Source organism: Panonychus citri, unplaced genomic scaffold (genome assembly GCF_014898815.1).
Source record: "Panonychus citri isolate SS breed McGregor unplaced genomic scaffold, ASM1489881v1 Contig00049, whole genome shotgun sequence".
Classification (NCBI taxonomy): Eukaryota; Metazoa; Arthropoda; class Arachnida; order Trombidiformes; family Tetranychidae; genus Panonychus; species Panonychus citri.
This window is the reverse complement of record NW_026515454.1, coordinates 1,690,589-1,707,907: the sequence shown is the minus strand read 5'-3', so window position 1 is coordinate 1,707,907 and position 17,319 is coordinate 1,690,589.

Here is a 17,319-nt window from a genome sequence, read left to right as displayed (position 1 = left end):
TTAAACTATTAGAAGAGAACGAAAAAAAATTTCTTATTCTCATTAACTCCCACACTCTTTTTTTCATTCAGCTGATGAAGAAGCGGTTTTTACTCCACCCCAATCTTCCTCTCTCTCTCTCTCTCTCTCTCTCTCTCTTAATAGCATCTTATACCAATCTAATTATCTTTGTGGTTTAACATGGTGGTAGTGATGATGATGACGATGGTGATAAAGATATAATTATCAACATAGATGCTAATCAAGGTAATAAAGGATAACAATTTATTATTAATCAGTATTCAGAATTAAATTCTGAGGCATATTTTTTGCCAGAATTCATGGTTACTGATGAGAAGTATGAGATGAAAAAAAAATTCTTTCACCATGATAATTATGTATTCATGTTTTACTCATAAATCAAGTTCAGTTTCCGCCCATTTCTGAGTAGTTTTTGTTTACTTATCGTTTGATTGTCGTTTTGTGGTTTTCAATGTTCGAGATGAAAAAATAGACTAACATGAGGATAAAAAAAGTTCTAATTCAATTTTCTTCCCCTACGAACATTTTCTCGAATAAATCATTTTCGTAATCATGACAAATGACACTTTTTCTTTTGTTAATTGTTACGAATTTAAATTAAATCCATGACCCGAAAAAATGGTTCATAGTATCACTTATATTCTAGTTGTTATTACTTTTTGTTTGTCTCGAACTTTTTTTTCTCTGCTTTCATTTTGTTCATCATTCAGAACTTTTTACTTCTCAGAAAACGGAAATGGAGACTGGAAACAACGAAGACAAAAAAAAGAAGAGACACAAATTAGAAAGTTTTACCAATATTTTCATTCGAAACTTTTCATTAGAACAAAAAAGTTCATCTGAAAAGTTCAATTCTAACAAGATCAGGGATTATGAATATTCATGAGTTGTCTCGATGATGAAGATCATTATCATTATTATTATTACTAAATAATATATTTTATCGTTTCCATGAGGATCTTTTTTTAGATAAAATTGAACAACTTTGTTTTCCCCCTTCATCTTGATGATTGTGACAATTTCGAGTGTAAATATTATTTTCTCATGATTAATATCATGAAATCGTAATGAAAACAAAAGCGAAAAATAAAAAACTTTAAATTCAACTTGAACTTGATTATTATACTGTTTGATTGTCAGTTGTTGATTAAAAATAAATGATATTTAACTTTGGTTATTTAAGTGGCATCTTTAATTGTTTGATTAACAATTTGATGATTTAAAGGTGATTAAAGTTAATCAGAGGAGAATCAAGTAAAATGAATGGTTGAAAATGAAGACACATGGAAATAGTAAAAGATTAATGAAGGTTAATCCGTTTGGATTAAGGTGATACCTTGGAAACTTTGTCAAGATTATGAGTAAAACAATGGACTTTGAGAGTAGAGTTTCTTGATTGTGGTTAATTGTGATCATTACCAATTATCTCTCAAGATTAAATTGTTATCATATCAATAGACGAAAATAAAAATGATAACAATTTAAAGTTATCTAACTAATTGTCCAACCATTGTCATCACAATTAAAAGAGATAATCAACAATTTAATCTATATCATCATAAAGCTCAATTATTTAATCATCATTAACTATTTATTATCAAGGTAAAAAGCTTACCTGTCATCATGGAGACAGGGACAAGATAATCTTCAGAAATTCTCATGAATCATGAAATAGGCCTGTTATTATTACTGAATTAGTTCATGAATCTCAGAAATTGTTTGCTTAGTTAATGGGAAAGAGAGAGAACTTGAAATTTCAATTCATCATCAGAACTTTTTACTCTTTTTGGTTTTAATTTTCTCTGACAGATTCGATAAATAAAATTTCAGATCTATTTTTAGCCTCATTGTGATTCTGTGCCGATAATTATGTGACTAATGATGATAATAAAATGAGGCTTACACACCTGAAGATAAAAATGAGAATTGACATGAAAATCTGGTGATTGGCTTAACATAAAGGTAACTTATGAACTTTAACTTTACTCATAACTGAAATTATATTTTCTCAGGTTAAAGATGATTAAATTTATGTGATATTAACATGATGGAAATTGGGTGTTTACTTTATCATGCAAAAAAAAACTCTTGATCTTTTGGAAAAGTTCATATCTATAATATGGTTAAAAGAAATCACCATGTTAGTAGTTCGTTAATTGATATTGTTAACACTGTAAAGAAAAGTAGATCAAGTGTAAATAGGAAAAGGTAAATGGTTAGGATTAAGATTAAGATTAAGGAGAAGGTATCAAAAAGTGGATTGCGATTGAAATTTTCAGTTGAGAGATGAGTCAAATTTAGAGAGCTAAAGATGTAAAAAATGATAGATAGATGATGAAGAGAAAATCAATATTTATCATCCAACTATTGATCATGATGAATGTTGTATGTATTCTAGTTCAGGGCATTTCTGGAATATACACCATGAGATTATCTTGAGTTGGTATGATTTTCCCTTCTTCATCCACCCAGTCAACTTAAATATCTCTCTTATTATTATCACCATCATTATCTTTTCTTATCATTTCTCATCTATTATCATTGAAGATTATCTCAAATATATCTGACGGAACCATTAATTTAATCATTTCACTCAACAACATGATCATGGTCATGATAATAACACTGAAAATCCAACATGTAAGCTGAACATGAAAAAAAAGGCATCTCAGTTATGTTAAAGTAAATATCTCTCTCATTCAGATTAATTTCCAATAACAATATAATATTATGAATGATAATAATAATAATCAACACAAACATAATTACATCAGCCTAACCCCCTACCCTGAACTCACCATGTTTATTTTTCATAGTATAATTATCATTGTTGTTATCCCTTTTATATATAATGAGTTAAACCTGAATTTCGGTTCATTCACCAATCAGCTGATTATTATTCACAAGTCAACTGTTATTAATAACATTATCACAATCACTTTGTTGTCAATTTATTAATAACAGTAGGTAGCATTATCGTCAGAATGATAATGATAAGAAAGAAAAGTTCTCAACAATGAATGAAACTGAGGAAGGGAAAAAGTTCTGAATGTTTGTTTGGGAGAAAATTTTTACTCATCTTTTGTTATTCCAACAACAAGATCAACATTTATATTCAATTTTCAACCTTTTTCAGATTCTTTATTCATTATACATGATGTTTCATGGTGTTGAGGACGAGATTGAATTTATTGCTAGTACAAAATTAGAAACAGAATTTTTCATACATCTAATTTATCTCCATGAAAATTGAGTCTCTTCTCTGAAACTGTTCTCTATCCCCCTGATTCTGAGGTCTCAAAATATTTTTGATTCCTTGGGTTCTGAATAATTGATAAAATTTGAAATGACCATTGGATAGTTGGTAAGACTAACATCATGAATATAAGTCTGAATTATATGTACATCTGAATACAATTTAAAATATTTATGAAGCTTTTACATTGAATAAGATGATGATGAAAAGATGACCATTGGCCACAAGAAAAATCTTATTATAAACCAATGGTCATTTCTTTTTATTTGGTCAAGAAAAACATTTTGATTCTTGGTTAAACATTTATGGTGAATATTAAAAATTGATCATTAATTGATTGAGAATTTCAAGTCAATCAGAACTTTACAATTTCCAAGATAATCAATTCTATTTTTAAAAAGAAACAACTAAATTATTCAGTTATCATGATTGATTTAATAAGAAAAACTCAGGAGACAAAATCTCAATGATTTCAAGTTCTGAACACTGAATTGGTAAAAAATATCATTGATTTTTGATTAATCTTTGGCTGATTGTCAACAATCAACTCTCATTGTTAAATCAGCATTTTCATTGACAATTGAATAACAATTTACTCTGATTCAATTTGAAACTTTTCCCTTCAGCCAGTCAGTCTCTCTCTCTCTCTCTTTACTTACCTTGATAGAAGCAGAAATAACCAGGAAGTTGATTCATTTCAGAATCATCACCATGATTATCATGTGAATGAATAATTCAGCTGAATGAGTTTCAGTTAAACTTTTTTCTTGGAGTCAAAAGTTTTCTTAGAACTTTGTTTCTCCCCCAATTACTTGCCATTCACAAAAAATAAGGTAATGAAAAAAAAAACCTTTTCCATCGGTGAGTTTGTGATGATTAACCTGCTTCGAAATGAATGTAACAGTGGGTGGTGGGTGGAAGGAGATGAAATCAGAGTAAATGAGATGGAAACAGTTTCCAAACCAGAATCAAAGTTTCACCTTTCAAAGTCTCTTAATGATAATTAGCTCAAATTGTAATTGATTTCAGTTAATGTACATTAAAGCCTTGCAGAGTTTTTTTTACTCCATCCAATTGATTAACATTTAAAGTGATTTAATTTGTTTTTTTCCAAATAATTTAAACAATTAACACTAATCATTTAAATTTAATGATTTTTGAAACAGTAAATCGCTTTATTGATTTAGTTTAATCTTCAAATTTTCATTAGATTGATTGATTATTATTGGTAACTGAGTCTGGACCAAAGTGTTACCACTGGAGCTCTGAAAGTCAAATAGGTTGAAATTGAGATCGATTTGACTAATTAGCTTTAATTACGCCTCCAGCGATACACAGGACTCCCCAAGGCATTTTTTGATCAAGAGGTATGAAAAATAAGGTGCTAAAGTCTTGAGAGATCGAAACTAAGAAGACAAATGAACGAATATCATAAAAAAAACTCATTAATAAGTTTTTCTTTTGCATTATTTTAGAATTTCGCGCCAAAAAATTCAAAATTCTTGAAAAATGTTTGGTGTACTTTGGATAAATCTTTGCAGAATAGCTTAGTATACATGTATTCACTTTGGTGATTATCACATGAGTGTATCATGTCAATCATTGATAGAAAGAGGATAATTCTGAGATAACTTATCTGTCATGACAATTGAACTTTGAGAAAAAGTTGCTGTTGAAATATTTCATGAGATTGCTGGAAATTTAAGGATTTCAGTTCACTGGAGATAATTGTTCAACTATTTTCTACAGAAATTTCCAAAGGCGATGAAAACTGTAATCCACAAGGAGTAAGTGCCTGAGCCATGGTGTTTTCTGTGTCGGCTCATGGAACATTGAAAGAATTAATCTTTAAAATCAGGAACTTTTTTCCTCTCTGCAAAATGAACAAAATATGATCTATGAAATATAACAAATTTTTCATCTTCATCTCTTTTCATGATCATCATTTTGTCATCATTGGGGTTATTATTATGATTACCTATGAACCATTCATTGATTCAACCATCTACAATTCCTTGGAAATTTCCAGGATCAATTCTCATGAAAGTTCTGAGGTTTTCTCTCTCTTTCTTTCTATCGCTTCCTTTTTCAATATGTTTCCTCTGAGAAAAATGAAGAAAAGAAAATTTTTTCTTCCTCAATGACGATCATCTTCATCGTCTTAATATCCTTTTCCTCCACTACCCTTTTTTCCAACCTAATAATTCAGTTTCAATTCAATTCCTTTTGGTCGTATTCCATGTTCACCATGTTATTTCATGAGGAGAAGAGTAAAAAAAAATGAAATTCTTTTTCTTTTCCTCTCTCTTTTTCTCATGTTGTTATTATTTCTTTTGGTGTATCTGTTCAATTCATGGGATTCATTGGATGATTCTGATGATGGTGTATGAAAGATTCAGACTTACGATTCAAAATCTTCCCTGAAAGGTTTTTCTTTTCATGAAGAGTGGAAACTTTATCATTGTATCACTATATTATTAATACCAATCTGTTCAACAGGGGGAAAAGTTCATGTTCAATGAGTAAACAACCATTGATATGATAAAGTTTTTCTTTATCATCTAATAGATTTACTAGGAAATTTCCTCTCTCTCTCTCTCATTCTCACATGAAACATACCCTTTAGAATAATAAAACAATATCATGATAGATATTATATCAAATATCTTCATTACTATCAGATAATAATTCTGATTATGATTAATGACCAGAGAAGAAAAAGACAATCAAATATTCATGTTGACTCTGAATCGTGATGAATAAATAAAAATGAGAAAATTAGAGATGAAAATGAATTTTCATTCAATAATAAAAGTAAATAGAACTGATTTTGAGCATTTCGAAAACGAGATAATTTTCAAATCGATTATCATGAAAAATATGAGAATAAAACTTTTCCCTTCTTCCTCATGAAATCATCTCTATTTACAACGATTCCTTTAATTGAATATGTGAATATCTTGTTGCTAATTTTAAAAATCAATTAACAATTTAATCACTTTGTGATGAATGATTATTAATATGTAACATAGTCATTAACAGTTATTTTACTTGTCATGATATGAATAAGCCTTCAGGGTGAACTTGAAATTGAATCTGTTGAAAATGAATTTTCAACCATTCAACTGATACATAAAAGTTAATGAAATGATTATGATGGTGATTATTATTATGATATAATTGATGATGACAGATAATGATGATGATACCTGAAACTTTATCATCATGTTTTACATGAGAAATATTCAAATCAATAAACTGATTCTCTGAATTTATCTGATATCCATGATACTCAGATTATTTTCCTCCATCTTTGATCACTTGTTTCTCATGTTGAAATTACCCTGAGGGTTTACAAATAAGTAATGAACTTTTCATTTTTCTCTATGAGTTTAGATTCATTTTTGTTACTTGTTCTTTTCTTTGGGAGAAAAAAAATTGAAAATATTTCGAGTATCATCATGGTTATATTACCATGGTTCGAACTCTTTTTTTTTCTTTCTTCTCTCATTCTCTGGTTGTTCAGTTAAAGTCTTACCTTGGAACTTTTTTTCAGGGCATTAACTAAGAAGAAAAAAGGAAAATAATTTCCTCACAAATATCATGATGGTTATTTTGAACAAATGAACTGAACTGTAATTGAGATAATTTTGTTTTTACTTTTTCTCTATTACAATTTTAATAGAGTTGAATGAACATTTTTCAAAGCTCAAAGAATTCAGCTCAATTTTCAAACTCTCTCTCTCTCTCTCTCTCTTAATGGTCAACTGATCGTCCAATTGTTTGATGAAATTTGTTGATTAGCAAAATTATGGAATCACTAATGAACTTTAATCATCCTCATTACTATTATTACATGATTAGTGTTTAACATCACTGATTTGGAATGACAAATTTTGATTAATTTCCAGTTTTTTCGGATTACGTTTCAACGTATTAGATTACCGAATGATCAACATGGACAAGTTATTCTTGTCAGAATCAACTTTCTCATTCATTATATGGAATAGAAGTTTGGAAATTCTATTTATAATCTACCTGATCAGCATGAAGATCGTCATCAATAATGTTTACCTTTCATCGGAACAAATTGAGGCTCGTGTTCATATGAAGTTGTGTTTTCAGAATTTTCTGTTTCATGTTTCATGATGATTATCCAAAAGGGTGAATTTTATTTTCTCATCCTCAAGTGCAATGATGAGGGTGGCAAACCGAAGGTAGATTAAGTTCCAAAGGGTGAGAGAATTGATGATGATGGTCGAGGAGGAGGAAAATTTTGATTCTCTCGGTGGGATTTTCGGTAACAAATTTACTTTCCATTTGAAATTGAGACTTATGGTTCTTATGATGATGATTATAATGGTAAAATGTAGCAAGAGAAATGATTTGATATCATGTTTGATTGAAAATGATGATGATTTTGGTGGATTCTGGTTTGATTCTGATGATGGAAGACAAGTTATGATGAGAAACTAGTCTAATCTCAACTGGTTACTCTTTGGGAGTCGGTCGGTTGGAAATATCTCATATCCTCTTTGGTGGAAATTGAATACATCAATTCAGACCTGCGTTCATGAAGCTCAGAGATGAAGCTGAGAATTTCTTTCCATGTGATACTTTGCAATTCTCTCTCTATCTCTCTCTCTCTCTTTCTCTTGTTTTATCTTTTTTTCTGCTCTCCGTGATTTCATCTTTCGAGTTGAAGTTTAATATTGAAAAAATATTCGGAAAATAAATCGTAAAGACAAAGTTATTTTCGATCGGAAGAAATATTATCGAATAGAATTTTTTTTTTCTTTTCTTTTTTCTCTGGGAGAAACAGGGAAATCATAGCGATATTAAGTTGATAGAGAATCAGTGAGTGAGATTGAATGATAAACAACAATGAACCGGAAGATATTGTTTACCCCTCTAAAGTTTATCATCTTTTAACTGTAAGAGTATTAACCCTGATGAAATGAGGTGAAATTGATCATCATTATCCTCTCACTACAAAGACGAAGTGGGAAGACGAATCAATCCTCCAGATCTTTAATCATCATCATTTTAGATACTATTGAATTCTGGTTGATATTGAACGATAACATTGAGATTAATTCAAATTGAGATTTACTCCGATTCATTTGGAGATTGGGTGAGATTCATTTTCAGGGGATAAAGTTACAGGTTTGGACATAGATGAAGTTCTTGACACATCAATAATCATTACCTTTTATTTCATTTTCATTTTTATCAACTGAACAAACCTAAGATTTTGAGCTTATGAGAAAAACTTTCTTTCACAAATTGATATAAATAACAATTCATTAATATTATCGATATTATCTTGAGTTAGGTTATATAATCCACCATGAAAGTGATTAACACAATCAGAACTTTGATATTCTTGTTAAATTGTTACTTACATTTGAGCTGAACAAGTTGACCAATCGATTGACAATCAATCGATTAGCTAATTCTAATTAGTATTTTTCTGACAATACTGAGAAACAGAGCATTAAGACATAATTGATCATCACCATGATTACATTTTCTTATTTCAAGTTTCAACTCAATCACAAGTTCAATTATCGTGTATGAGCCACTTGAGTTTCCATGTAAACTTAATGATAACTTTTTTTTCTTGGTCTGTCTTTTTTTACCCCCTTCATCTTATTTTCATCGTTAACATGATGATAAAATTACATGATGATGACGATAAACAAGATCACTGGTATTCCGTTGGTTCTGTTGTTGTTGTTGTTGTTTCCCTCATATAATTCATATAATGATGATAATAACAAAGAGCATTATCATTATTATCTTTGTGATAATATTTCGGGAGAAAAAAAGTTCAGAAGAAAAGGAAAAGAGAGAGAGAGAGAGAGAGAGAGAAGGAGAAGGAGAAAATAGTTCCAAGCTATAATTCTGTGTGAGAATTGATAATGATAATGGCGATGGTGAGGAGTAAAAGCAGGTAGATAAAACTCTCGAGTAGACATTGAGAGTGTTGGAGTTTTTATTTCGGATAAAAGGGAATGTTCAGACAATAAGAGTCTATTAAATTCTGAATCATGGGAATCAGGTCATGAGCTGTTTGTGTGAATGAATGTAAATACAACAATGGTTGAAAATAATTCGAGAGTGGGTTAAGTAGTAGGAGTGTGAGGTGTAAAAAGTTCTAGGTAGTGGTTAGTTTTAAATGTTCACTAATATGTAACCTTTTTTTTTCTCACCACAGTTTAAGAAAACTGAATAACAGATTCGAGAAAAGTTCAAGTGCTATCGTTTAATTTTTCTTCGTAATGAACATAACAAAATTATCTAACATTAAAAAATCGTTCTCAAGGTAATTGTTGTTATCTCTTTATTGTGATAATAATCTTAATCTCTCTCTCTCTCTCTTTCTTTCTTTCTTTCTTTGTAGAACTCACTCATTAAGAAAATATATCAGTTTCCAAGTCTTTTATTGATTCTTGAATTGAACTAAATTCAAACTGGAATTTTTTTATCACCAGTAACCTCATCTTCTCCCTCCCAGTAACTATCATGATGTTTATAAAATTGTATCTTCTTTAAGCTTTCAAACTATTAACTTGATCGATTTACAATAAGCAAAACTTGATTAGTAACAATATTAGATGATTTTACCATAATAAGAGCAGAGGAGATGAAGAAAGTAATGAGGGAAAAAAGAGGAAGATGATTGACTAAGACAGACAGACAGACAGAGAGAGAGAGAGAGAGAGAGAGAGAGAGAGAGAGAGAGAGAGAGAGAGAGAGAGATGATGATGATGATGATAAATCATTAATTGCTTCCATTGGTTTTCTCTCTCAATAAGCCAATGAGTTCGATCGAAAGCAATTTACAATTAGAAAAAGCTCCAAACCAATACATTAGATTATACAGAGTGTTCTTTTCGTTGATCTTCCACTTTGAATATATAAACTCCCTTCAATTCCACCCCACTCTGAACCTCTCTCTCTCTCTCTCTCTCTCTCTCTCTCTCTCTCTCTCTCTCTCTCTCTCTCGTTGTCTTCTCTCTCTTTTCCTTTGACTGTCTTCCCAAACTATTGATTTAATCAACTTAACCCAAAAACTGTAATACCTTCAATTGTAATTGTTAATGTTTTTGTTTTTTTTACTATTACTTTGTTGTTCATCTGAACTACTCTCATGTTTATCATGATGGTTCATCTTGAATTGAATTTAAATTTGTAATCGCTTTTAACAATTCAATTTGTTACAATCAATTTTGTTCCTAAACTTTAACTGTACATCTGATAATCAACAATACACCAATTGAGCTCAATTACTCTGCAATACAAATGAATGACTATCAAATCAAATTAAAGTTATCGATTATAATTTATGTGTATTTAATATGTAATATATACAAGTACATGAATATTTGCCAGCGTCTCTGGTAAATACTGATAAATAACATGAATCTGAATAAGTGTCACCATGATTATAAACATTTGAAGACAAAAATTGATCTTAACCTAATCTAATGGGTCAATATGAAACCTACTCCCAATGCCACATGATGATTAATATACTGAATAACATATAGTGAGTAATGTTAATCAATTACCAAAAATACTCTTGATGGAAATTTGATCAACTTAATCATGATAATAATATTCATAAGCATTTCAACCTCATTTCCAAATCTCATCATCATATTTATCACCATGGTGAAAGTGTGTTAATGTATTATTATCATGACGGTGATGACGATGATGATTGAATGTAAATAATACGAAACCCGAGGATAATAATTGAACTAATAAAATAAAAATCTATTACACTAATTGACTTTTTCCTTTCACAAATCTCATTCATCAGAATCAGATGAAATTACTCATGATCTCATGATGGGATTATACCAATTCTGAATCAATGAATGACAGTGAGATCAGAAGCTAACAGAATGAGAATTTAAAATGACCATTTTCATGATGATTCATTATTATTATTCAGCTTCATGATGATTATGGTGAGATAAAAAAAAATTACAGTTCTACTCAATTAGAGATGGAAACTTTTTCAGATTGAAATATTATATATTCATGTTGATAACTTTCTGGTGTGAGTGGTCAAGGTAAAAACTTTAGATCATAAGTGGATGACCAGAGATGGAAAAATAGATAAATGAAATTGGTCCATTTTCAACTGAATTCCAGAATTGAAATTGTTTATCAGAGCGAATCATCATGATCGTCATGATCATCATCATTATCATCCTCATCATGGTCGTCATCGTCATTATCATAGTGATAACAAAAAAAAACCAAACCAGAATTATTATCATAAAGATAATCAAAAACTATGAACCTGAAAAAAGTGTAATCATTGAATCTATCAGAGTTTAATATTATCTCTATGTTCAATTGATGACAATCAATTTTATCATCATGATTGAGCATTAAATCATCGTCTTCATGGTCGTCAGCTGATAATACATAATCATGTAGCTTATTATCATCATGGTGAATGTTGCATAATAATTCAAATGAGTATTAATAACAGCTAACGAAATAGTCAATAATCATGAAGTAAACAGGCAAAAAAAAGTATATTCAATATGAAATAAGATTCAACTCTGAATATTTATCGTGATATTGATTTGGTGAAACAGGGATGATGATAATATGTACATGGTGGGTGGAGGTTGGGTGGGTAGTGTGAGATGAGAAGAAATATTTTCTGTTAATTCTACATCAATAGAATATTTTTCTCTCTTTTTCTCTGTCTTTGGTTCTTTCTTTTTGCCCCTGAAATCTTCTCTCTCTCTCTCTCTCTCTCTCTCTCTCTCTCTCTCTCTCTCTCTCATCTTCATGATACTTCTCATCATCATCTTTAGGCGGTGTGTTTATCCCTTCCACTTTTTGCCTTATCTTTACTATCAATCACTGAATCAGCAGAAAGAGAGGAAAAAATCTTCCCCTTCTTTCAATAACATTTCCCTTGGACTGACAGTTTGTATCCCACCCTCTTCCTCCTCCTTTCACATCTCCCACTATTCATGGTTCCGATAACATTTTTGTTATTATATTATTATCATATGATAATGATAATACCATGAAAATATCATCATCAACATGATGATATTGTTATATATTAATGTACAACAGAAAAGTAAGTGATAACCATATTATCACCACTGAATCTGATTCAATGAAATTTTATCGTTACTCAAAAAAATCATCTTCTAGTGTTCTAATTAGTTTGTTTTCTATTTAATTATTTGCAGAGAGAGAGAGAGAGAGAGAGAGAGAGAGAGTACGAGTCGAAATACAAATTCTGTGGAATTTTCCATTTTCATGAATTCTGATGATTATTTTTCTGGTTATTTACTTTTTCTGTTGACAGTTTTCTGAACTTCTTTTATTATTCTTTTCCCTCTCTTTAAGTTCTAGCGAATGATAATAAAACGATAACATCTCCATGTGAGAGGTCTTTCCTCCCTTATCTCCATCTATCTCACTCATAGTGATGGATAATAACGCATAGACGATAAACTGTCAACTCCCATAAGAACGAGAGAGTATAAAAAAAAAGTTCTTTTGTTTTTGTTTATTCTTTTTTCCAGATAGAATCAAAATCTTGTATCTTATCTCTCATGATGATGAAGACAATAAATAAACATTACCATGAGAGAGATGAGAAAGAAGAGAAGAGAAAAAAATTCTGATGAAAATCAAGAATCTACGAAGAAAAATATAAACTTTTATCTTTTTCATCTTCTTCCATTTTCAAGTGGAATACGTCGATAAAACTTTTCCATTGGCATTTTCATCTTAACTTTTTTTTTCGATTTGAAGGGAAAAAAAGTTCTTTTACTATCTTTTCGTCATCTTCATCTTCATCTCCATCCTAATCTTTTTTAGGTTCAAGTCAACAATTCAAAGTCAACCTAAAGATGATTTCAAGGTAAGTGGGTGTGAGAATCAATATCAACAGAATCATTTTTCATGGAAACGAATAAAAAAACTTTCAAAATGCTCATCATATTGTGAGATTACAATTAACTAAATTGACTAATTGTTACACTATAATTCATTCAAAGTATTATATCATCACATGATAATCAATGGAAATTGGGTAAAATTGTGCAATCGTATCATTAACTCAATGAATAAACTCATTAGCATGATAACAACTCGAATTGTTGATCAATTGAAGGTTTAATTGAAGGTAGTAAACAAGAGAGAGAGAGAGAGAGAGAGAGAGAGAGAGAGATAATGAAGAGAAAAAGTTTGTTTCAAGTTTCGAAACTCAGACTGAACAATAATTCGTGATGAACATGAAACAGATTAACTTATATTAGCTCATTTTATGAGATTCCTTCACTTACCCAGAGCAATTATCTTAATCAAATTAAATTTGATGATGATTTGAAGATATTGGTCCAAACAGATGAATAATTAAATTGAACAGATAAATCATGAATCCATTTTGATGAAATTTTTCATCTTTCAAGTTGATCAAATTAAATTAACGTTAATCATTTCAAGTACTCACTATTAATTTACAAAATTGGAATATCATCTCTATATCTGAACGTAAATATATAATTCTTTGAAAATATTACCATGAAATAATAGTTACACTCAATATGATAAAAGCCCTGAGGGTATTTCATAAAATACAATATTAATTCAGCTTGAAAAGTTTATTATCAAATTAATATCATGTCTACTTTCATACCATATTCAGTATGAGATATTATTATAACAGATAGAGAATTAGAACTCGAATTAATATTGATTCGAAAAAAAGTTCTAATTTAAACTTTTCGAAAGTTTAATCTCTTTTGATTCTTAGGCTTTTCGATTCCATGCTGATTGCGAAAGTTTCATCACTTGGATGAGGAGATGTTTCATATTAACTATGAATTATATTGATCGAAATGATTTGCTAATTTTTTCATATTCTTCTGGAACTACAAGTCGAGTAGCTTTTTTTTATTATGTTCTAGAACTTGATATCTGAATGTGTATTAGAACCTAAAAGTTATCGATCCATCGAGAGAGTTTTATTACTGTCATGTTATTGAATATATATCATGAATGAAAATTTCAGGTTCTAAAAGATTTACTATCAAGACGAAAATGAAGACGATGTAATAATAATGATGATCGAGGAGAAAGTTCTGAATATATTTTCGAATTGAAACAAAGGTGAAGAAGAAAGAATGAAAAAGAAACGAAAGAAAGAGAAAAATGTTTTCCTTTTCTTTGGAAAAATTTTCTCTTTACTCACAATTTTTTCGATTTAACAATATTTCCATCTCTCTCTCTCTTCCCGATTATACAATTCTTAATTTACTTTCTCTTTTCTCACGGATGACAGAATTTTCTGCTCTGAACATACATTTATCTCGAGAGAGAAAATATCTCTTATTACAAGAGAAGAAGAAGAAAAAAAATTGGACATTCGAGTTTATTTACCTTCTATCTAATTGATTACAATGGACAATTAACTATCGAACGGAATCAACATGTCAAGTTCCCATGTGACGTTCATGGTGGTTAGAACTTTTATCGAATCGAAAATGCTGCAGAATAGAAAATTCTCCTCTAGCCCCAATCTCTCTCTCTCTCTCATTCTCTTTGTAGTGTTCGTGACTCGACTAGGTAATGTTATATCAACATGATAATCATGATGATGATAATGATGATGATCATTTTAAATCGAGAACATTTTATAACATTTTCATTATTTGTGTAGCAATTATATATTATTTTGTATCGAATTTTTTTTCCATTCCAAAAATTTTCAGAATAAAAAAACAGTTCTCAAAGTAAACTTATCATGAAAAGAGATACCCTTGGATTCCAATGAGGTACTTAAAATGGTTGATAAGATGATCTATTAAATGGTTAGTAATGATTTCGTCTGAATTTTATAAGAAAAAAGATTCAGTTGAAACGGAATCATGAGATTAAAGTAAACAATGATCAAGGAAAAAAAGAAACTTCGAATTGAATAAACTTTTCCATTTCCAAAAGAAAGAAAGAAAGAAAGAAAGAAAGAAAGAAAGAAAGAGAGTATTAGAATTCTGAAAATGATCCTCAGAATTTATCTGACGAATAAGATAAAATAGAAAGAGGGGAAAAGAATAGACTCAAAATTCTGAGAGATTTTTCTCTTCAAAGTTACGAACTTTTTTTTTAAATTCAGTCCAATTCAAATATTCCAAGTGTTTGGAATGTTAATTAATAACAATTTAGTGTTACTATCAATTCTTGTTCTAATTATTCAATGTGTTGGTGATAATTTCATGATAAATTTGATTCGAAGACATTGATGTTCATGTGATTAATTTGAGTAGAAAATCAATTCTGAAGGAATGAAATTGTTGAGCAGTAGTTTTTTTTGCTTCTTATTCTTTTTCATGATGATCATCAACCATGTGAATAGTTCTGAAAGTTCATTTGTATTAATATACTAAAGTAATAAATGTTTTTTTCTTTGCAACAGAAAAATTCCTTTGGTGTATTTTTCATTCTCTCCATGAATAAGAACAGAATAATTTCATGATAATATTCATATGATGATGATGGTACAAAAGGATTCCAATGTTAATCAATGCCCCATGGAATAGAAGCAAAAAAAACCTCGAATCAGAAAATGAAGAGAGAACGAAAAAGAAAGAGAGAGAAGATAGAAGAAGATGACTAAAGAAGAAAGATGAAAATAGTGTTGATAATGAGAGAGAAAGAGAGAGAGAGAAAAAAATTCTATTCAGCCTTTGGAATCCTTTAGAATGCTAATAGTTAACCCGCTCTTCGTCACCACACTTGATGTGATTCCCTATTGGGTTCCCAAATTATGCAAACAACAAGCAAGAAAAAAATATCATCAGTGTAGAAATGATAATAATTATCACCATCAACACCATCAGAATCACTGATTATTAATCAAGGTGAATTATCAACAGAAAAATATTCAGCTGAAAATTGAGTAATTGATGGAGAGGAAAAAAAAAGTTGAAGGTTCCAAATAATCACCAGGGAGATATGATGAGTTTTCATGGTAAATAAATGGTTAAGAAAATAAAAACAAAACAAAGTATTCATGATATTCATGGTATTCATTAATTACGCTGAAATTACAATGAGTTGAAATTTTTTGATTGCAGAAATTACTTGGTTGGTTGTTGGCTGTTTGTTTACTTGTCAGCAAGAAATGTAAACAGATTAATTTATTACTTGATTAAGAGAAAAGGATTAGTGTTAATCTTACCTCAGTATCTTTGGGTACAATGTCAAGAGTGTATCCTGAAAGTATCGTTGGATCAGCGTTGATATGTTTAAGTGCTAAGTTTACCGCCGGCATAACACCCCGGCCTATTGAACCTTCCGGTATTTTCGAGTTGAGCGGGAAAAATCCGGCAGTGTAAAGGGTTTTGGGGGCTCGGGCCGATTTGGTACTTCCCTTTGGCCCACCCAAAGTCCCACTGCCTCTGGCACTCTTTTTACTTTTACCTGTTATCACACCGATATCATTAATACCGTTATCTTTACCGTTGATAACACCGGTACTTGATGATTTGGTTTGGCTGATGGTATTGGCAGTGGTTGTTTTTGTTGCTATTGTTGGTGTTGTTGATGTTGATGATGGAGGTTGTGGTGATGGTGGTGGTGGTGGGGAGAGTGAGACTGTGGGTGAAGTGTACACAACATGATCACCATTGATTAGTATTAAACTGATCGTGGTAGCAATCAATATAATCCATTTGATCAAAGTATTGGTTACACAATTTAAATTAAACTTATCACAAATCATTGTGATTGTGTTGAGGGTTTTTTTTGTTGTTGTTTATTGCTACAAATTAACTTAATTTAAACTAAAATGATTTGATGATTATTATTGTTGTTTATGTTTTTATTAGATGATGAAAGTTTGTTTTTTGTTTGTTTGTTTCTGTTGATGATGATTACTGATGGTTATGATTGTTGATGATGATAAGATGGTGATGATAATGATGTTGATTGTAATTGAATGTTGACTTGGAACAGAAAAAGAAAAACTTATTCGAACAAGAATA